This window comes from Crotalus tigris, unplaced genomic scaffold (genome assembly GCF_016545835.1).
Source record: "Crotalus tigris isolate CLP2741 ecotype Arizona unplaced genomic scaffold, ASM1654583v1 scf7180000024286.1529876, whole genome shotgun sequence".
In the NCBI taxonomy this organism is placed as follows: Eukaryota; Metazoa; Chordata; class Lepidosauria; order Squamata; family Viperidae; genus Crotalus; species Crotalus tigris.
In genome coordinates, this window is record NW_024100459.1 from 1308449 (window position 1) to 1331097 (window position 22649).

A 22649-nucleotide genomic window follows, 5' to 3' on the forward strand; every position below is an offset into this window, starting at 1 on the left:
TTGCAGAGTGAGATGGGTGGGATATAAATGTAATAAACAAAAAAGCATTGTAATCCAACGCAGGATCCTTTGCAAGGATTTGGCCCCTTGCTGTGATTTTCTGTAATGCAGGGATTCCCCGCTTCCCCCTGTCCATTGAGTACATGGCCCCCTTTATCTTTAAACGCCCGGGACGACTATCTTACTTAACACTCCTCCCTCCCCCCCGCCGCTCCGTTCCTTCCAATTCTCTGGGATAACACCTGGCCAAGCGACCTGGCCTTTGGGGGGAAAGGTGGGGAGGGGGGAGGGAGGAGGGGGAGGGGAGAGATGCGAAAAATGCAGCACACGGACTTGATCTAAGTTCAATTTAAAGGAAAAACAAAAACACCCGAGAGTTGCCCAGAAAACCGTTGCCAAGGTCTTCGGAGAAAAACCAACGCCATTGACCGTTTCGGAGCCGCCTTCTAGGGGAGAAATAGCTGGAAAGGAGTAAAAGCTTGTGGAAAAGAGGGTCGTCCGGCGTAGGGCAAGCAGAGAAGCGCTGTTGCTTTGCTAGCCTCCCTCCCCCCCTTCCTCCTCCTCCTCCTCCTCCTCCTCAGCTGTCAAAAGTGATGCGAAGAGCTCCGGCACTAAATAAAACGAGAAGCCAGATAGCATCAGTGCTGATAAATGGTAATGAGTTTCTAGCCTAAGGGAACAGAAGGGCGGTGGGGCTCTTTAATTCATGATTGAAAGGCTAGCCGGGCACGATGGGCTCTAACAGATGTTAGTATGTGTGCGTTTTGATTTTTGACTTGTCTCGGAGGTTTATTAGGCTAACCGGAGCCACCTCGCGCGGCCACTTGGCCCAGGCGCCATCTGGCACAAGCTGGGCGGCATGCGGGAGTAGGAGCCGGGCATCGGCCTGGGCGCTGCAGATCCACAGGCAGCATCCACCATATGGACTCTGCTCTGCTCTCTCGGGCTAATGTAGGTTACAGCCAGAGCCCCTTTCGCCACTCGGCCAACCCTTCTTCCAACCTGCAACCTAGTCCCGCAGGTAAAATCCCACCTGGCTTTTCCGCGCGCCCTCGATCAAAATATTACGCGAGTGGGCAGCGCCCAACGGAAGCCAAGCCCTCCTTTCCCGTTCACTCCGGGGGGGGGGATCGCCGTGCCTTTTTTTTTTCTTTTTCTTTCGGACCCCTCTTTTCGCTTGGTTTTCTCTCTCTCCTGCCCTTCCCTCCCCCCCCCTCCCCCGGCTGCCCCAGAATGACTTGTGCAACACGGCACGCGCATCCCTCCTCTTCCCGCTAGTAATAAGCAGATGTGAGATCGTCTTGAAAGTCGCGGGCATATATTGTTGCGATTGTAGCTATTAAAGCGGCTGCAGTAAAATAATAAACAAGAAGCAGAATGGACCATCTGTTTTGTGTTTGCGAAGGAAAAAAAAAGAAAGAGAGAGAGAGAGAGAGAAAGAGAGACAGAAAATGCAACACAGGGCAGCTGCCGGATTGGAAAGTTTTGCAGGAGTCCCCTTTCCGCATTTCTGTCTCTTTACCTGGATGTTTGTTATCAACCGTATGGGATGCACCGTGTACTGTAACTTCGGCCATTTGCCAGTTTGTCAGAATCCAAAATCGCTCTGGTAGAGCCACCCAGGTACTTCTGATTCTGCAACCACAATTCTTAACAGAGGCTAGAAGTACGTCTGGACATTGTGTACATTTAATGAAATATACACAGTGGCCAGAGATATTTAACAGACCTATAACGTTTACATGTATATTTGCAAATGTATACATAACTGCATATAAACAACTCTTCTGAAGTGGGGGAGGGATTTCTCTGCTCCTGGATTATATATCTATAACACAATCTTTAAAAGATATTCCTTTCAGTAAGAGAACAGTTTTTCCCTCTGCTTTTTTCCTTTATTTTATACAAGTTCCTTTAAATGTGTGCTCCTTTCATTAGGGAAATTGCAATTATCACAATACTTTGAAAACATGAATGCATCCGATTAGTTTCTACCATAAACATTGCAATCCCTGTCATATCTTATATGTGTCCACTCAACATAGTAGGGTTTCATTGGATTTAAAATTAAGATTGGTAGCAATCTTAATTTTAAAAGAGTTTCTAGCACGACTGACTAGACTGGGATAGTAAAAGTGAATAAAGAGAAAATTCAATACTGAGCATTCCTTTAGAATCTTTTATTTGAGGAATATTTAATTTGGATTAAATTTGCCTGTTTGAGTCATCCTGTCTATTGCGTTCTGTTAGGACTAGTTTTCTAAAATTTTGACAGGGTTTTAATATATTTTTTAAAAGAAATCTCAAAATTTAATATATTGGTGAATTTGATATCCTAGGAAAGATTTTAGGAATTGTAAGAAAGCAATTCTGCCCATAGTTAATGGTTCTAGTCAGTGTTTGCATGTCCTTCCAACTATTAGCAGTGACAGCGCTAAGAACTGAAAATATTCCAAGAAATCATTAATATCCTGACTCATTCTATGAAATGAGCATCAAACAACTATTAAAAGAAATAGCCTGGTCTGAAAGCTACACAGTTGTGTTTTACTTTAACATTAATTTAACATTTATTTCACTCTCAACTGAAAGATTTAATAGTTGATACAGGCTTCAATCCCACATTCATTAAATTTATTGAAGTTTAATAATTCCATTGCAGAACACACATTTGTTTCCTACTGAAGTTAATGGAACTTACATTAATCAGGGCGATTTTTATATATTAGGACCCTTAATTTCAACTGAATGCAAGCTACCATATTTATTATACATCACTGCAGCCTTAGGTATTCAAAGCTGTACACTTGTAAGAAAAACCATATACTGAGTTATGTTATTATCTGAATAAACCTTTTGTTACTTGTTCCAGCTTTTCACAGTCTTATGCCTTTCAGGTGTATTAGTGTCCTTTAAAGTAGAACCCAATTTACTTAAGCCAGGATGAACCATGATGAATGGGAACAAGAGCTAGTACAAGAGCTGCAGTCCAACACTAATAGAGGTCACCAAATAATAGGTGAAGACTTATTTTCAGAGACTGCAGTGACTGTAATCAGTAACTGCAAATCAAGGCCTTAATGTTAGGAAGAGGGCAAATCATAATCTAAATCTCTTGACTGGTGAATTGAGTGTGTGTTATCAAGTCGGTGTTGACTTTTAGCAACCAGAGAGATATGGTCTATGACAGGGGTCCCCAACCATGGCAATTTTAAGACTTGTGGACTTCAACTCCTAGAATTCCCCAGCCAGCCATGCTGGCTGGGGAATTCTGGGAGTTGAAGTCCATAAATCTTAAAGTTTCCAAGATTCGGGACCCCTGCTCTATGAGGATTGGTCCCTATCCTTATCTTCAGCTGTTCTAACAGCGCTTTCATCACCCCTGTAACTGGTCTCCATTTACCATGCTGCTGAGGGTTTTCTTCTATTTGCTTCCACCCTTCCCAACATTAAAACCTTTTCCAGAGAACTAGACCTTTGCATAACGTGTCCAAAAATAAATCAATTTGAATATGGTTTTTTTGTCTGAACCTTTTATGAGAACCAAAATAAGTGCTTTTCTGCAAAACAAATCCCCTTTAAAAGCTCTCCTACATAAAGCATACATAGAACCAAAACTATGTAGTAATATATCCCTACTTGCAATTTCCGTGGAATAATACATTGTGTCAAATTTATTGAATTTTATAAGCTGGTTTAACCAGAATTCATGGGAATTCATGAAAACAGAAAAGAATATTGAGGATAAGGACAGAGAATTTTCTACAAACGTCACTGAGCAGATTTAAATTATTGCAATTATTGCAATTTCTATACTTTTTCCAGTGTTTTATGTACACTGTGAAACTAGGTCTATTGCTATGTTAATGCTTAATTCGAACAAGTCTAAATAAATAAACTTTAGCCATACTCGTGATCTTGGGGCATAGGCCTCCCTTAAGAAGAGAGCAGCAAATCTGGGATATTCCTCATTTCTAAGCTGCCATATGGCAAAGGAAGTTGCTGTAGCAGAAACACAACATCAGCTCCCTATAGTCAGAGGAGTCCATATGCAGGCCTCTGCTATTGCTATAATAGGTGGAAACATAAGACAATTAACTATGAAGTGAAACAATAGGGCATGGTTTGGAATGAGGCTAAAGAGAGTAATATAACTCATATGAACTTTTCACTGAAAATTAAACATAGGATACTTTTGCTATTGAATTAGGGACAGTCAGCTTCAAGGGACTTAAAAGAATTTCATTCCATTACAAGATGGTACAATACAATCTGACTGAAAACTCTAGGACAGAATTTACACACTGTGTCGATCCTTATGGTTTTATTTATTAGCACCTTATGCCTTCAGTGGTTTGTTCAACAAACCATAATTAAAACCCATGCCATAATTTAAAATACAAACCTTTTACTGTTCCCTTCTTCCCCCTCTCATCCCATACATGGTAATCACCGGCCTAGTAGCTAAGGCTAGTGGTGGGACAACAATTTCACCTACACCAGAGACAGGGACTCTCATAAAGCTTTGTCATTCAGTTGTCTAAAACACATCAGCCAACAGAGGAAAACATTGCAATGTCTTGCTTCTCCTGCCTGAGGCAATCACCTCAGTTTAATCATACATCTGGCCTCAAAGCACAACTGCACACACACACCACCATCCTACCATCACCTCATGGATAGGAGTGTAGCATACTGCAGCAATGGCATGTAGGTCTTCCAGCAAAATGTGAAGTCAGTTTTACAATGTTATTGTACACATCCAGAATCCTTCTTTGAAGATGGGTTGCTGAGAAATGCAAAATAGTAATAATAATAATAATAATAATAATAATAATAATAATAATAATAATAATAGACGAGAAAGAACTGGAGAAGATAACAAAATACAAAGACCTACAAATAGAAATAGAAAGACTGTGGCAAAAGCAAGCAAGGGTAGTACCAATAGTAATAGGCTCCTTGGGTGCAATCCCAAAACAACTGGAGCACCACTTGAACACCATTGGCATTGACAAATTGCTATTAGTCAATTGCAAAAGGCGGCCTTACTAGGAACTGCTTCCATCCTGCGACGATATCTGTAATACCATCAAACATCCACATCTGCCTATCCCAGGTCCTGGGTAAGGACTCGATAGGTAGACAAAATGCCAAATCCAGTCTGAACATCTGGCTGACTGTGCGATGATCCGTAATAATAAAAAGTCTTGCAAAGTTGGGGGCGAGAGGAAACTTATGAATGCCAGGGCTTTAATGCAATGAGCAGAGGATTGGGTTGAGTAAAGAGAAGCACTGGAATCAGACAACCCTCATGCCAAATTGGAGTGTTATTGATATTCTGTGAAGCAAATAGTGTAAAGGATGACTTCTCTGAAGCAACCAACTTCCATCACAACTGAATGACAAAGCCTTATTAATGAACTAGCACATTGGAGAGTTTTAAAAAAAAGCCATATCCTCCCTCACTTTCACTTTTCTATAATGGAAAATAGGTTAGGAAAAAGGTAGACTGACTGGTCCATTTCTAATAGCAGGAGATGATTCACAAAAGCTCATCAAAGTGTCTAGAGCAGCAGTTCTCAACCTTTGTGTGATGGCAACCCCCGTCACACGGACGCGGCGCACATGCGCAGCACGCCCCCATGCGCGGCGCCGCCCCCATGTGCGGTGCACATGCACGGCGCCGCCCCCTGAGGGGGAAAAATGGCGGATCGCGTTGTTTGGCGACCCCCGTAAAATGGTCGTTTGACCCCAAATGGGGTCGCGACCCATAGGTTGAGAACCGCTGGTCTAGAGGAGGCATAGAGAGTCATATCCCCTTCCCAGCTGCAAGTAATTCTGTATATTGGTAGCAGCTTCTCAAGTGGGAAGTTGTATTTTAAAGAGTTTGGTAGAGTGTTGGTAGATAATTCCATTTCATTCTCCCAAATAATACCTATAATTTGAGATTTTTTTTTTAAAATGAACCAAACAGTGCTACAAAGTCTATAGTGCTATTAGGAACCCAAACAATATGGGGCTTAAGTAAAACTTCCACTGAACTCCCAGTGAAAACATTCTTAGTATTTTTTTTTAAAAGATCCAGTGGCTTTTTCTGAAATTTGGTAGGGATCAACTTCCACAGAACAATCAAATGTGTCTGCAAATGTTTTCTGAACGTGATCAAAACCAAAATAATAGGCTATTTCCTTGATTTATTTCTTTAAATAATAGCATAAACAAATAGTACTCTTAAACCCTAAATCAGAATTGATCCTCTTAGGTAAATCTGTTAAATCTGCAAAGTTCACTTCATTTTTTGTTGCCATTGTTTATAGTTTCTCTGTTCTAAGCTGTGGGAGACTCATTCATTCATTCATTCTTCATTATAGGTCAGCTATAGATTCCAGTTGGACAGCTTCTGTTTTGGCTTAAGTTGCTGTTTTTGAATCACTGAATAACACTATGTACTGTACATCCCTAATTTGATGATCAAAAGCAATTTGGACCACTGTTGAGCCATAGAATGCAGTTCCTATTGGCAACTGCAATGCAATACGATAAATGAATATACTGTATACCAATGAAGGAGAATATTTGTAGCTTAGGGTTGAAATGAGGGGTCCTTGGTGCCCTGTGAGCTTGTTTTGTTGCAGATGTTTCAATACCCTAACTAGGTAATATCATCAGTGCTAGTTAAGAAGTGCTGTTTGCTGTCTATATTCTGGTGTCTTGCCTGTCTCGGTGGGTGGGGGAGGCCTGAGGGATTCTTTGGTTGGGCTGTTTACTAATGGCTCTTTGGCAGTTTCTTGATTGGGGTATTCCTTACTTGATTGTTGGTCTGAAGTTGATCTTAAGAGTTAAACTGTGCTGATCTGAGTGCTGATTACTGGAGGAGAGGTACTGGACTCTTTTTCCTCTTTTTGACTAGTTGTCTCTTTTGCATAGTCTATAGATGTTGTTAACATCTATGTGTCTATTGATGGCTGATTTGTCAGAGTGCCACGCTTCTAGGAATTCCCTGGCATTTTTGAATTGGGCCTGGTGTAGGATTGTCACATTTTTCCCAATTGAAATGTATGGTTAAATCTGTCTATATGTTGTGAAATTAAAGAATTTTCATCATGCCTTTTGACTGCAAGGACTTCTCAAATATATTGTATATTGGGGTTTACAGGCAAAGCCAGTAATGTTTGAATGGCCAAATTATATTGAGGGAGAATTATGGGATTATTTCCTCAGGGGAAATAATTCTTCTCAGGAAAGAACTATTTAAAAAAGGGGGAAGGGGAAGCAAACCTGAATGCTGTATCAGGGAATGGTGATTAAGGTTTCTTTCTTTATTAAACCACCTTCATATTTCCTCCCCCCCCCATCCTTTGAAATATTTAGACTTGAGCCTTCTCCTCATGTAGTGAGTGGTTCAATGCACCACCAGCCTTTGCTATGTCTACTAAAAAAAAAAAGCCTGTTGCCATAAACTGGGTTACCCAGATTCTGATCTCCAGCCTCTATTTAAAATATGCTACTAACCAAATACTTTGTCCAAGCTAGGCATAAGGTTTCATTCAGGGATGAGTCAATGGTACGGTTAGTACCATATCTGTACCTATAAACCACCGAGAACCACTTGGATAGTGAGATGGGCTGTGTGTAAACTTGGTAAACAAACAAACAAAAACCCTTCTGGCCAAGAACTGCACCTCCATCCCCCAAAGGTATGGATTTTTTTTCACTTGCTGATGCCGTGATAGGTCCCTGATGGCTGAAGTATGAAAAAATACTGGATTTGCAGAATACATGCTTGGCTGAGGAAAAGGCAAGACCAGCTCTGGAGGAACTCTGGGTTGCCAGGGTGATCTGGTGGCAAGGTAAACAAGGATCTTTATAACAGTTTTAAAGTTGCTGTCGCTGGAGTAACCCTGCAGTCTAGGACCCTATCATCCAGATTCATCATCCCCAAACAGCAGCCCCTTCTATACCCTCTCCTCACTTGGGGCTAATGGGAATTGTAGTCGAACACATCTGGAGGCACCAGGCTGGGAAAAGCGAAAGCAGTGTCAGACTGATTGCTTTTGAATTATTCCCTGCGTGATACTCTCGGGAGTTTCTGAGGTTGCATAAAATTTCCCACCCCGCTGTTTAAAACAGCAGGACCGACCACAAAAGTAAATCTTTCTGTTAAACCCACCCTTCTCCTGTCTTTAATTCAGCAACTTCTGCAAAACTGGGGGAAATAAACTAAGCGCGCTCCCCCGCTTGTTTTCTTTCCAACAGCAGCTCTCGCTCTCCCCCCCCCCGCTCGCTTTTGGGAAAGAGGGAGCGGAGGGGTGTTAAACGCAGTCGATTTGGGAGCCAAGTGCTTGGAAATATTTCCTGATCTGCACAGGAGGAGGGGAGATTTGCAAACTGTTGCTGCCACATGGCTCCATTCTCATTGTAATGAGGTTGGCGCGTGCCTCATCTGCTCCAGGGGAGCTGCCACGAGCCAGCCAAGCGCGCCGCCACGTGCCAACTGGGACAGGGAGGCCCAGCCTGGCGGCCTCCAGACACCCGCAGTCGCCGCATCCAGGCCGGGGAGTGCACCAAAGACACCTGCTGCAGCTCCGGCAGGCCTGCCTTCGCCCAGGAGTTGAGCCAGCTCGTCCTGCTCGGGCGCAGCACGTGACGCGGACTCTAGGTTGGCGTCGACTGAGTTGGAACGGAGCTGGACCTGAATGGAGTTCGGAGGGTGGGCAGGGTAGGGTAAGGTAGGGTCGGGCCAAGCAGGAAGGCCGAAAAAGCCTCCGTAGCTTCAGAAATCGCAGCGCCGGAAGTCAAGAGAGTCTTGGTGGAAGACCGTCACGTGTTCAGGGGGTTCTCGGGTCGCAAGCGCAGGAAAACGGTAATCCGACGAAGCTCAGCGTTTCGGTGGGATCCTGATCTTCTGCAGAATCCCTACTCAGGGATTCTGAGAAATAGCCCCTCCCCCCCAGCGGGACTTACCATCCGTGCTACTCCCGCAGGAATTTGGCCCCTGAGGGAAAAGGTACTCCCGTGTTACAGGGGGCCAGGTAAGGCTGAGCGAATGGTCCTTTGGCCCACTGAGCTCACGACCTGGAGAGCGCGATGTCGTTCAGAGAAACAGAATAAAAGGCCGTGTGTGTGGTTTTGTTTTTTTATTTGCAGCATTTTACACAGAAAACAGCGAAGGGCGCCTCTGAAAAAGTTTCCCGCCAACTGCACTCTGGAGGTCCGTTAGGACTTCGTCTGGATGCCGGCCGCTGTACGCACTTCTCCGGGGGGGGGGGCAAATGTGGTGGGACTTGGACTCAGGCCGCCACTCCGACTTTCCCTCTGCAACTCCCTAGTAACATCTGCCGCCCCGGTTTTTCCAAGAGCCTGCGGGGGATTCACATCCAGTTCACGGGTTCAGAAGGGGGATCCCCATCCATTGCTTCTCCGAAGCGGGGCGTTCACTGCACGCCGCCTTCGGACCCCATTCTTTCCGAACCGAACCGAACCTGGGGCGGCAAAGGACAACTTAGCGCACCTTTGCTTTGGCGGCGACGTTGGCTGGTGGTGGGGGTTTAGTTGCAATCCGTAGAGGTCGATCTTTGTTGCTCTTGCTATTTAGCGTGCAACCCACAAAAGACGGCCTTTCTTCTGAAATCGGATGACGACGACGATTGACTTCTCGTGCTATATCGATTGCTTCTTTTCCATACAAATGCCTGTTTATGCCTTGAAGTTCCTTCCATCTGTTTGGTTGCGAACACCTGCCATTCAATAAATCGATTTTCCAATTTAATGTAGCAGCTTCATGAGGCATTCTTTTTCTCTCCCTCCCTCCCGCTGCCTCCACCCTCCCCTTTTTTCATTGCAGGCCAGATGCCGCTGCAACTCCATCTCCAAACCCCACGCCAGCTCGGTGCTTGACCGCCCAATCGCTACTCATGAACAGCAGACCGCGGTTCAGCTTTCAAATTTGCGCCCAGCTACTTTCCGCTACTTTTTTGCAATAACTTCCCCTCCTGTAATGAATATTACAAAAATGGGGATGTCTGAACCACATGTCCTCTAATTTTAATGTCTGAAGGCAGGACAAGAAACAATGGATGAAAACTAATCAAGGAGAAAACCAAACTGGAACTAAGAAGAAATTTTTTGACAGAACAATTAAGCAGTGAAACAGGTTGCCTCCAGAAATTGTGGGTGCTCCAACGTGGAGATTTTAAAGACGAGATTGGTCACAACCATTGGTGTGAAATAGTATAGGGCTTCCTACTTGAGTAGGGGGTTGGACTAGAAGACCTCCAAGGTCCCTTCCAACTCTACTATTCTGTTAATGATTATTCCCAGGTGAGAAAAAAAAAACCCGTTTTGTACATAGGCAGTCTTCTCCAAGTTTCTCACTAAACATGGTTCTGGGGGTGAACCCTGACTTAGATTAAAACCTAATCAATCCTCCTTGCTGGATTAAAAATGATGCACACCAGGTGGGGAGAACCTCTCTGTTTGCAGTATTTAATAGCATCCATGAATGGAAGGGATTCCATTCATCCATGCCTTTATTTTGACCTGGATTTGAAATATTGAGAAGCAGGGCAGTCCCAAAGTTAACATGGTCTGTCCGGAGGAGTAGCATTCTGAATGTTAATGGAGGTTAGGTACACAATCCTAGAGATTGGGGGAAGGAATAGGAAAACCAATAACTCCTAGTATCAGGTGTGACAATCTCAACTCAGTCCATATCCAGTATAGTCCAGTCTTCTCGAAAACTGAGAAAATACACAATCAAGATACGTAGTGTATGATTTATTTTTAAAAAAAACTTCAATAGGAGCGCTATTCAATCTTATTGCCTACTAATATTGAAACATGACCTTAAGATCCCACTTAAGGAAACTTAGGCAAAGATGCACAGGATTAAACCTGATTCCTTTAACGGAAAATTGCCCCCCCCCCCGCTGGACCCAAAGCCTGCAAATTGTGAGAAATTTCAAGATCCTATAGGGCTGCTCATTTTACAGATGGGGCAAAATGAACGGAAGAGGCAATAACTTAACCAAGGACATCCGTCTGTCTCTCAGAGTCAACCTGTCCTCTTCCGCCGAGTCTGTACATAGGGCAGCGCCTAAATACAGCGCCCCTCTATTTCCAGGGGACCCAGATCTATTTGGAATTTCTGCCAACGACCCAGAGAGGAGGAGATTCCTCTCCAAGCGGGAACGAGGCGTTTTAAAAGGGCGAGGGCGCTTGTTGGTCAGGCGGACTCTTGCTCAGAAGCAGACGCGTGAGTTATGCGTCCCTTTCCTCTAGCATTTGGGGACCCGTGCTTAATCCGTTGTTAGATGGACCGACTTCCATTAGGACTAAGCGCGCTCCTCCGCCTGCTGGGCCGGTGTCCCTTTCACTTACAGCAAGAGCTCTTCGGGATCACCCACCTTTCCCTCTCCTCCCTCGGTCAAGCTTGTCCACCTCCAGACCTATCAGCCGAAGGAGCCTCCAAGCCGTGGTCGGAGACTACTCGGGGGCAGCTGCTAGATGTGCTCGGGGGACTCTCTGGGGTGCATTTGGTGATATTTCCTGTTCAATAGGAGCAACAATGAAGCCTCTCTAGGCGCCGGGTTATCTCCCCGCTAGCCCCTTTCTGTCTTTTTTCTTGAGCTTCGCTCGCAGCTCCGCAGCCTTTGTTGGCTAAACGCCGGAACAAAAGAGGCGGTGGCGACAATGATCGTCGGCGGGACTCTCGCAACCTCTACCTCCCGGTTCTTGCCAACAGGCTAAGAAAGACGCCGTGGCAGCAGCAGCGGGAGCCAAGCTAGGCAACAAGATTAAGGCGCGGAAGCCTTCCCCAAAGTTGCCGCTGCCAAGATGGAACTCGGAGCCTCCCCTCCTGGTGGCCCTGGCGCTTAGTTAACTGCTTTCCCGACTCCTGGGAAGGCTGCCGCCTGATTGGCCACAGAACTTAAACAAAAGAATCCTGTGATAATTTGATTGGCTTCTTATTGTCTATTAGTGATCCTCACACCTGTGTCCCTAGAAAGGGGCGGTCTATTTGAGGGCCAAATAAAATATAGTTGTTATTCCAGGCCTTCCTATTCATCACCCACCAGTTTGGTCTAGACTAGAGTCTGTCTGAACTGAATCAAGATACCTAGCCTTGGTTGGTAAGTTCTGGGAGTTGTAGTCCCAATCCACCTGGACGGCATCAAACTGAGGAAATGTTTCCTAAGAAAATTATTAGACAGCAGTCAGTATGTGATTAGGTACATTATTAGTAGTTTTTGTTTATGACAACATTGACCAGCTCAAAAAACATTTTGTAAGACAGCAAGTAAAAAACATAATTAAAACCCAATAATTATAAAAACTGTGTGATTGAAGTATGACATATTTTACAAATAATAAAAAAAACAGCCACATTTGGTGAAATAAAATCAACCGATGTGATAATAACTCCAAATAAAATGGATCTGGTGATCTGGAAATCTGACTAGATGGTGAGCTGTTAGCTACAATTGAGCATCTTTGTAATGAGAGCAATATACAAATTGTGGGTTTGTGTTTCAGGAACATCTTCATCACAGGAGCAAAATCTTTGTTCATATAGGATACCTTGAATTTTCTCCTCAAGGACAGTTGTTGGGGTGGAATTTAATCTTGCCAGGATTAGGCCTTTTCTACTTCATTCAAGCTGGGTTATCTAACCAGTTTCAAAGGAGGTGAATGACTTCCAGGAGCACAGCTGATTGGACTTCCAAATCCTTGTTCCCCTATTTGTCTCTGCACATTCGTATCCCATCATTAGGATTGCATTAAGCAAGAGACCACAAGCACTTCAGTTTCTCATGCATCATCCTATCCAATTAGATGCATTATTACAAGTCTCTTTCCTGAAATAATATTTCCTCATGAGATGTTATTGCCAATTGGTTTACTTAATCCTCTGGCTCTATTTTTAGCTAAATGTTGGTTCAGAAGTTAGAAAAAAAACATATTCCTAGTGCAAACGCATCTGGGATGATTAGAATCACAACAAAATTTACTGTTGACTAGATTTGTGTTTGTGCATTTATAGAATTTTAAATGTATTTTAAAACACTTCACAAATATTGTGGATTTTCAAACTTACTGGCAGTTCCATCCAGGTGAATATAATGCCATTTTGGGTCCCTAAAGAACAGTGCTCACAGTCTGGACATTGTAAACAAAGGGAAATATTCTTAGCTTTCCCACATAATTACAGTGTGGATCCACTGAGAGATAGAATGATTATTAATCCAGTTTATTATGTCCCTACCTAGCCATCACAATCAAGCCATTAAATGCAACTTTGAGAAATATGAACACAGTGAGGCACAATCAGAGTAATTACTTACCTGTACTGAAATAAACAGTGCTAGGAAATCTGTATGCTGTAAAGATCCACACAGCATACTGTCTGCTTGAACTGGTACACAACAGACTGCAATACTACATGAGATCAAAGGTCCATGTTATCTAACATACTTTTATGATATGCCCCAGCAAAGTGCTCCAAGCAAACCCACAATTAGCCAGGCATAATGCCAATAGACATTTTGTAGTTTGTCTGCAACATCTGCTAACCAGAGGTGAACAGCTTTTGAACAAAGAAACTTGTTTAAACCTTGTAAAGACATAATTACATTTGTTAATTTGGGGAACAATTGCCTAAAGTAGTAGCTGGTTGACCCAAGTTCTGGGGCATACAAGGTGAAGTGAATAATATTTCTTTTTACCATTATTTTATGTCTTGGTTTACATTCATATGACTTTAACTGCTCTTTTCATTTTGGCTATTAATTATGAGCCACTGTTTTATAATAAGCAGAACTATAACCAGGCATCGTCCCTCCAGAAGGGACTACAACTTGCATCATCCCCAGCAAATTGTCTGGATGATAACGGAGGCTGGTTTCAAGATATAGAGTTCAGATATCTGGAATCAAATTGCATTAAATTTCTCCAAATGATCTCAAACCAATTAAAATGTCCCAGATCCACAGGTGTATTAAATAGGGATAAAAGCAGTGATGACAAAAATGATGTCTGCCACCTTCAGTATCTTGAAAGAAAAAGGATATAAACATCTTAAATCAGTGAAAATATAATCACTTTTAGGGGGTGGTGGTGGTGGTGCCAACAGCAGCACAGCAATAGATGCTACCCAGCCACCAGGCCATTGAGAGAGAAGGATGAAGTGTTTAGCTGATGCAAATTGATGTCACTCTATTGTAGTTGTTAAAGCCACCCTTCTTTAACGGCAGTGAAAAATCCAGAAATTAGGCAACATTATGTTTGCCAGAAAATTCTGCACCTGCTGGATTAATATTATTATAGGATATATTTGCTGTTCTTGTCATGCGATTTTTATAGTTCATTGTAGACCAGAAAATACATTGTAAATTCTCTTCCGTTTTCATGTAGCACACCTTAAAAACATACTTTCTCATTGTGAGAAAGTATAAGATATTTTTTGTAAAAAAATGCTTTCAACTATGGAGTTCACATCTGTATGTCAGTATTGGGGTGTATAATATAAACTTTAAAAAATAGCACCCTAGATTTAGCAAATCACTTTTTATAATCAAGTCTTGTTTATAGCAAGAATCTAAATTAAAACATCAGTAGATTGTCATTCAACCTTTGTTTAGACCAGGGGTGTCAAACTTGCAACATCACATGACATGTCGCGATGTAGTCGCGTGACTTTTTTTCCATTGCTGGCAATGGGGTGGACGCAGTTTCTCTATGATGCATCTGGCCCGTGGACCGGCAGTTTGACATCCCTGGCTTAGACACATATAGTGAAGAGGAAACCACAACTATTTCGGGTTATTGGTGTCACTGTTGAATTAATCTTTAGGAATCTTTTCTCACATTCTCACATTCAGTCAACTTAAATCCATTATTTTGTGTCCTTCCCTCGGAGATAATAGAGAGCAGGTCTTGGCCTCCTTCTGCATTATGTTCTTTCAGGTTCTTGATGAGTATTCTTATGCACTCACCTCAGTTGTTAAAGTCCTTATACTGCATCTCTTCAAAATATTTTGTTTCTACTCCTCTCATCATTCTGAACTTTATCAGTTTGTCATTTGACTCTTTCTTAAAGCAAAGTGCTGTCCAGTTGTGGATACAGCATTCCAGCTGGGACTCTGATTAACACAGAATACAAAGGAACTCTTTGTAATATAGAATACAATGGAATTATTATTTTTGTGATTTAGAAATTATATTTCTATTGAAATTTTGTTTGGCAATCACACTACATTGCATATTTTCATTTATCTTGTTAAAATTAATTCTATTTCCATTTCTCAAATCTATCAAAATAATTTGAATACTGTCTTCTATGATCATAGCTAATTGAACTCAATTTCATGATATCTGCAGAACTGAGGGTCATCCTCACATCTCATCCAAGTTATTACTAAAACATTAAATGATACAGAATCTGGGGCTGAATTCTGTATGACTCCCCACTCAACAACTCCCCACTTCAATGAGGAGCTACTGATGAGTGCTCTGAGAACAATTTTTCACCCAGAAGTTGGGTCACTTTTTCACCCAAAAATCCACAAGGGGATTTTTTTAAAAAATATTTTTCTGAAATCCAGATAGACCAGTGTTTCTCAACCTTGACAATTTTAAGGCATGTGGACTTCAACTCCCAGAATTCCACAGCCAGCAATGCTGGCTGTGGAATTCTGGGAGTTGAAGTCCACATGCCTTAAAATTGTCAAGGTTGAGAAACACTGAGATAGACATTTACAATATTTCTACTCTTTTGTAAAAGAAGCTATCTTATGAAAAGTTTTTATGACAAAGTTTCTCCTTAAAGAATCCTTCTGTTGAGCCCTTCCATGACAATAACCATTCACTTTTTGTCATAATTTTTTGTTAAAAAGTTGACACTATTTCTGAGAATTATCTCAGCATACATTTCTTTAGGAATAAATTCCTCTTTCAATCTCCTATTTGTCTTTTGTTTACTTGTTTCCTTCTGCTTATTTCCCCCCACATTAAAAGTATTGGCTTTGGAATGTGTAAGGACATCAGTAGGGCACCTGCCATACCTTAAAGCAATATCTTAAAGCAGCTGCATTTATCCCAAGGTTGTGTAACTATCCCCTCCAGATAATGCAATTCTGGGAAAGGGTATGCAATCTTCTCCCCACCATGTTTGTATCTACTGGGATATACCTATCTGCCACTTCTTTACTGGTTGATCTTGGAGAAGAAATTTTTTTTACTCTTCTTTTCTTAGTATATTTATGGGACATGTTGGACTGTTCACTAGTCCAAAGATTTCTTGAAAATTCCCATAAAACAAATATTGTAATAATTGTTGGTAATAGTCATTAAATAGTAGAGGAGAAAATATTTCTGTGTTAAAAGTGTTACAAACACTTCGAACTGTACTAAAGGGAAACCTATATACCCATTTGGCACATGCAGCTTCACAACTGCCATTACTATCATAGCTTCTTCCAAGGAATTCTAGTTTTGGGATTGCTCTCCTTAGCTTTTTTTAACTTTAGTAACATTTTAATTTCTCATCCTGATTCGTAACCACTTCCTAGAACTACAATATGCTACTCTGATTTATTTGGTAGGGAACCATGTGAGATACATCTATCTGATTTAGGTAGTTCTGAATTATATATTTCTGTTGGAATTTCAGTATTTCCTCTGAAATATCATGATGTTTTGAAATTATATCAACTTTAACGTAGCTCCAGGAGAAAGATGGAGAATAAATGTTACAGTTTTTACAAGGTTACATATCCGGGGCAAGGTTCTGTTCATTGCCTCTGCTACTTTTTTTTAATCTCCAACCTGGAATTCATAAGAATTTTTGAATAGGTTTTGATATAACACAGTTAACAAGTCTGCTTGTAAGTAAACAGTGTTGTAGTTTCCTTCTTGAAGTTGTAGCACCCAGTCTTGGTTCCATAAGAAAGAATGCAAGTTCAGTTTTGCCATCTCCACGTAAGGGTGGAATTCTTGCCTGAAATTACGATGAACAGTTATCCATCAATGTTAATATTATTGGGTAAGAGAGACCTCATATAAGGCAACTTCCTCTGTTTCTGCCAGTCCTGGATTATTTGCTATAATATAGTAAAGGGATATAATTATATCTACCACTTCCTGTACAGAGTGATGTGCTAAATATATATAAAAGATCCTGTTTTAACACTAGTCTACTTTTAAGCTTTGGTGAGAAAAGGGGAAAGTTGGCTTGGATTCCATTTGCAATCACACTTTGCCATCACCTCCTTCTCCCTGCCCCCAAATTAACCAGAATCTGTAAACATTTTTAAAGTAAGATTCAGGAAGTGGAATGTATAAATAAAATAATTAACAGAAAACTAGTACTGAATGTTCCATCCTATTTGACTTTAATAATGGTATATTTCCTTCATTTACTCTGTCTGTATACCTATCATTTTCCTGAATCCTAATACATATATTCCCATGCTTTTTTTAGATTTGCTTGCATTTTCAAGTATCACTGATGTACCTGCCATTTACTGCTCTTATCTGTCTTCATTATGTTCTTCCTTCCAGATATAAATATACAGACATGTCTTAAAAAAGCACTGAAAATTTGCACAAATAAAAGGACAGAATGCAGAGGTTGGCTAACTCTCTCATATTCCTCAAATACATAACCACAGAGACATATATATATGGGTTTGGGGAAGAAGCTTTCATGGTTGTGTAATGTAATAGATAGCTTTCTTTCTAGCTCTTTCTAGTTCATGTGAGTAGGTAAATGGAGTTATTTAATTAACATTTAAGTAACATTAATTACAAGTTATTTGACTGAATTATCATGAACAATGACTATAGTTTTGGACTGCAATTAATCCAGTTGGGTAAGGCAAGAGAAAAATTCCCTGAGATATGGAATGTCAGTCATATGATAATAATCATGTTTTGCAACCAGCTAACAAGAAATGTATGCTGTCTCTTTTGGGGGATAATACTGTTACTTTAAAATCTGTTCTGTAAGTTATAACTAATAAATTATATTTTAACCTAACATTTTGTGTCAACCCAGCCTCTGTGATTGTTTAATAATAATGATAATGATGATGATGATGATGATGATGATGATAATAATAATAATAATAATAATAATAATAATAATAAAGTTAGAAGGGACCTTGGCGGTCATTTAGTCCAACCCCTGCTCAGGCAGGAAGCCCTATACCATTTCAGACAAATGGCTGTCCAGTCTCTTCTTAAAAACTTCCAGTGTTGGAGCATTCACAGCTTCTGGAGGCAGGTTCAATGAGTCATACAAATGTAGAAAATTGGATTAAGTAAACTACGATTCAGTTAACTATGTATGGTATGCTGTGCAAACATAGCTACAAATTAGCAAAATTTATCTTAGCAGTAGTCTACTACTTTTGCTTTAATCAACTTTTGCTTTAATCAACAGATATTAAAAAATAAAAATTGAGTTTGGATGAGTTGATGAGAGTCTCAGAAACAGATGTCTAGTGGTGTATAGATATGATAGGAGCAGGGATGATTTGCAAACTTAGGGTTAAAGTATTGCGAATGCCACAAAGAAGAGGGGGTCAACTTATTTTCCAAAGCACCAGAAGGCAAGACAAGAAACAATGGATAGAACTAATCAAGGAGAGAAGCAACCTGGAATTAAGGAGAAACTTCCTTAAGCAGGGGGTTGGACTAGAAGACCTCAAAGGTCCCTTCCAACTCAACTGTGATTGATTGATTGAAGATTTACTAAAGATGAATCAATCAGAGGAGAGGCACATTGGAAAGAATGTGGCCAAAGATAATTCTTATCTCCACACTAATTAACCTTCTTGAGAAAATTTGAATGGGACACTTTTGGATTCATCAATTAATAATTAACTGACCGATTATTAATTAAGTTGATAATTTATCAAAGACTGTCAAGACATGATATTATTGCCAGAGACTTATAATTAAGAGGTAATGAAACCTGAATATTTCTATAAGTCTTTTTTAATTTATTTATTGCACTTATATGCCACTGGATTAACTATCAGTAGTTTTTAACATAATCAGTAACAGGTACAATAAGATAAAAAAATAAAGCGAGTAACAGCTAAGGTAATACTATAACAAGCATGGTACTAGCCCCTAGTCAATAACAATAAGGCTTCAAACATTTACAAAAAAGTTCTAATTTTATAACCTTCCTAAAGATTGATAAAAATTGTTTTACTGCCTTGTACATGGCACAAAGCAGAAGTGATTTTATTCAATGTGAAAAGTATACATATGATATGTACGAAAGGAAGAAAATTACCTTATGATTTGGTGGTGTCATTAATAATAAACTTAAATGGAGTAAAGCCAAGATATTTATGGATGCAACTGTGTCATTTTTAAGGTTATTCATTAAATAGACTTCCTGTCTGTTTTTAAAGTTGGAAATATTATGTAAAAATTGGAATATTTGACGGTAATAAAGTTTTTTAAAACAACACAGCAACTAAATCAAAAACACACAAGGATATGAGATATAGGGCACTCAGTAGAATCTTTAAGCTAAAGGAAAGTATAAGGGTATTTCCTGAGTGGGAAGGTTATTGTGTTTAAAAATGTCCTTCCTTAAAAAAATGATAAAAACTCCCTAAAACCTGGAGATTTCCAGATTTGAAATTATCTTTACTGGCAAAAGCATTGTGCTGTTTACAGTATACAGAACCCATAAGTCAACAGATACTGAAATGCACTGAGTATTTGGGTACATCAGAAACCAGTACTACTTCTCTCAATTTCATTGGAATAAAATACATTGAGTAGAGTGGGATTTACAGAATTGTTCAATATAGTTTTTCATTTTATCTAGAAGAAGTTTTCTCTGGTGACTCCTTTTTGTCAGAGATTACAAGTGTGGCAAATATTGACCACTGTTGGGCACACTTATTTTTCCACAAGGCTGAATTAGCAAAGCTAAGTTATAAAGTATGGCTTCATCAGTTCTAGGAGTTTACTACCTCTCAAATGCTGAAATGAACAGCAAATATCTGCTCTCAGTTGTGGCCCAGTTTAGCAGACATCAGGCGATAAACAGATGGCGTTTTAATGGCCTCCTTCATATTGTTCAATAAGTGGCAACAGAAAATGTTGAATCAGAGGCAATAAGTAGGCTTCAGCATAAATTGCTGGAGGACTCAGGGTGACTAGGAAATTACTATTGAACTTCTGATTAAGTCTTTCCCCTAAACATCTGGTTAGGAACGAATATTTATAAATAGAAGCCTGGAGTTTGAACTATTAATAATGTTGGTTTGATTTTACAGAGACCGTGTGTTTGTATGAGACACCAGTGATTAAATCTGTGGCATCTGATTTTGTGCTGAAACATGTCCTCTTGCAACAGACACTCTTGCTCATTGCTGTGTTGATTAAAATCTGTTTGATTCCAATTCCTTCTGACATATCTGTATTCAACATTTTATACGAGGATTTCTTTTTCTTTTCTATCTCTCATTTCCATTCATTCTTTCCATTCTAGAAATCACTGTTCTTCCCAAATTCCAAAGAAGTTATTTGTGTATGCCAAAATGCAACCATGCTGTCATAACACAGCTCTGCCTCTTTCATACAAGTGTGAACTATTACAATACACTTAGGAAACAAATGGACATTGCACTACAATAGCACAGTGCTCTTTTTGTCATTTATTCTTCTTGTTTCCCCTCCCCCCTTGGATATCTCCAACTGGAGTTAATGAAACATAGTTGGATGGACTTAACACCTCATTTTTTTTCTATTTTGGCAAGTTCTCAAGATGGCTTAATATTTAAAAAGGAATAAAAACGTAAAAACACAGATAAAATTAACATGAAAATAGGCACAAAATTCACTTAATAATTATGTATTTGATGAAAGCCATGTGTCTTTATGATGTTTCTAATTGCTGAAAGACTGGAGGCCAAATGCAATACCTGGGGGACTGTGGTCCTTAGTCCAGGGACCATAAAGGAGAAAGTCTTCTCCTGTGTCCCCCCAAAATTGAGATTTTGACAGTTGGATCTTCTTCAGAACAGACCCTTTTGCAGATTTTAGTGGCTGGGACTGTTAGTAACCATAAAGGCAGCCCCTTTAATAATTGGGTTCAAACCATTAGATACATGGTTTAATTGTGCATAGCCATCACCTGCAAGCAATTGAAAGAGATGGATATTTTTAGCCTAAAGAGAAGACAATTGAGGATATATATATATATATATATATATATATATATATATATATATATATATATATATATATATATATATATATGGCAGGGGACCGACGAAAGCTTAGCAATAAATAGTTGTTTTTCTACCTATCCTGGACTTTGATGATTTTTTACACTTTTGATACACACACACACACACACACACACACACACACACACACACACACTTAACTTATTGTAATGAACAGGGGACTGATCTAAATAGTCCCTCAAGGATTATTATAAATCTATTTGTGATGATTGAGAATGAAATGCAGTGATGATTGGGATCAAGAAATAATCAAGGAGGGCCAGTTTGGTCTAGTGTAGGGGTAGGCAACCTTGGCTCTTTTATGACTCGTGGACTTCAACTCTGCTGGCTCAGGAATTCTGGGAGTTGAAGTCCACGAGTCATAAAAGAGCCAAGGTTGCCTACCCCTGGTCTAGTGGTTAAGGCATCAGGCTAGAAAGCAGGAGACCATTAGTTCAAGTCCCGTATTAGCCATGAAAGCCAGCTGGGTGGCTTTGGGCCAGTCACTCTCACTTAGCCCAACCTACCTCACAAGGTTGTTGTGGAGAAAGGAGGAGGAAGGTGTGTGGAATATGTACATCACATTGAGTTATGTGTAAAAATAACGGCAGGATATGAATAAATAAACAATCCCAGGTCATGAATAATGCAAATGAACCATCCCCATCTTTCAGGAATATTGTTTCATCTTTCGTTGAAGATGATGTACTGGTAAGGAACTGGACTATGATTTTATGAACTTCCAGGATGGTTTCTTTTTACAAACACATTTCTGATCCATATGGTTATTTCAGATGCCACATTTGATCTCCTCCAGCCTTTTCATTCAAATTTAAGGTCAGCAAGCATCAGTAACATGTTTATTTTAAGGAATCTTTCCTAAGAATTCCTAGACTTAGTCCACACACAGACAATATGATGCTCTTCAAATGTTTGGACTCTCAGCTGCAACCTGCATGGCCAGCTGTAAGAATTGTAATATGAAACATCTAGAAAATACCAAATTGCCTACTCCTCCTCTAATCTCTTGTGAAATGTTTTTGTATGTTGCATTGCTCTACATCAGTGGTTCTCAACCTGTGGGTCGGGACCCCATTTGGGGTTGAACGACCATTTCACGGGGGTCGCCAAACAATGCAGTCCGCCGTTTTCCCCCCTTTTTCTTAGCTGTGCTACTCCCTTTTATTCTATTGGCTTTTGAAAGCCAATAGAATAAACTCTCTTGAATAGAGTCTAATTCTATTGGCTTTCAAAAGCCAATAGGAATTGTCCAGGCTGTCTCTGCCCTGCTGAGCCCACCAAAAGTCCCATTCTGCAAACGGTGCTGCACCAGTTGAGTAGTCCTCAACTTACGACCGGTTGAGTAGTCCTCGACTTACAACCGGC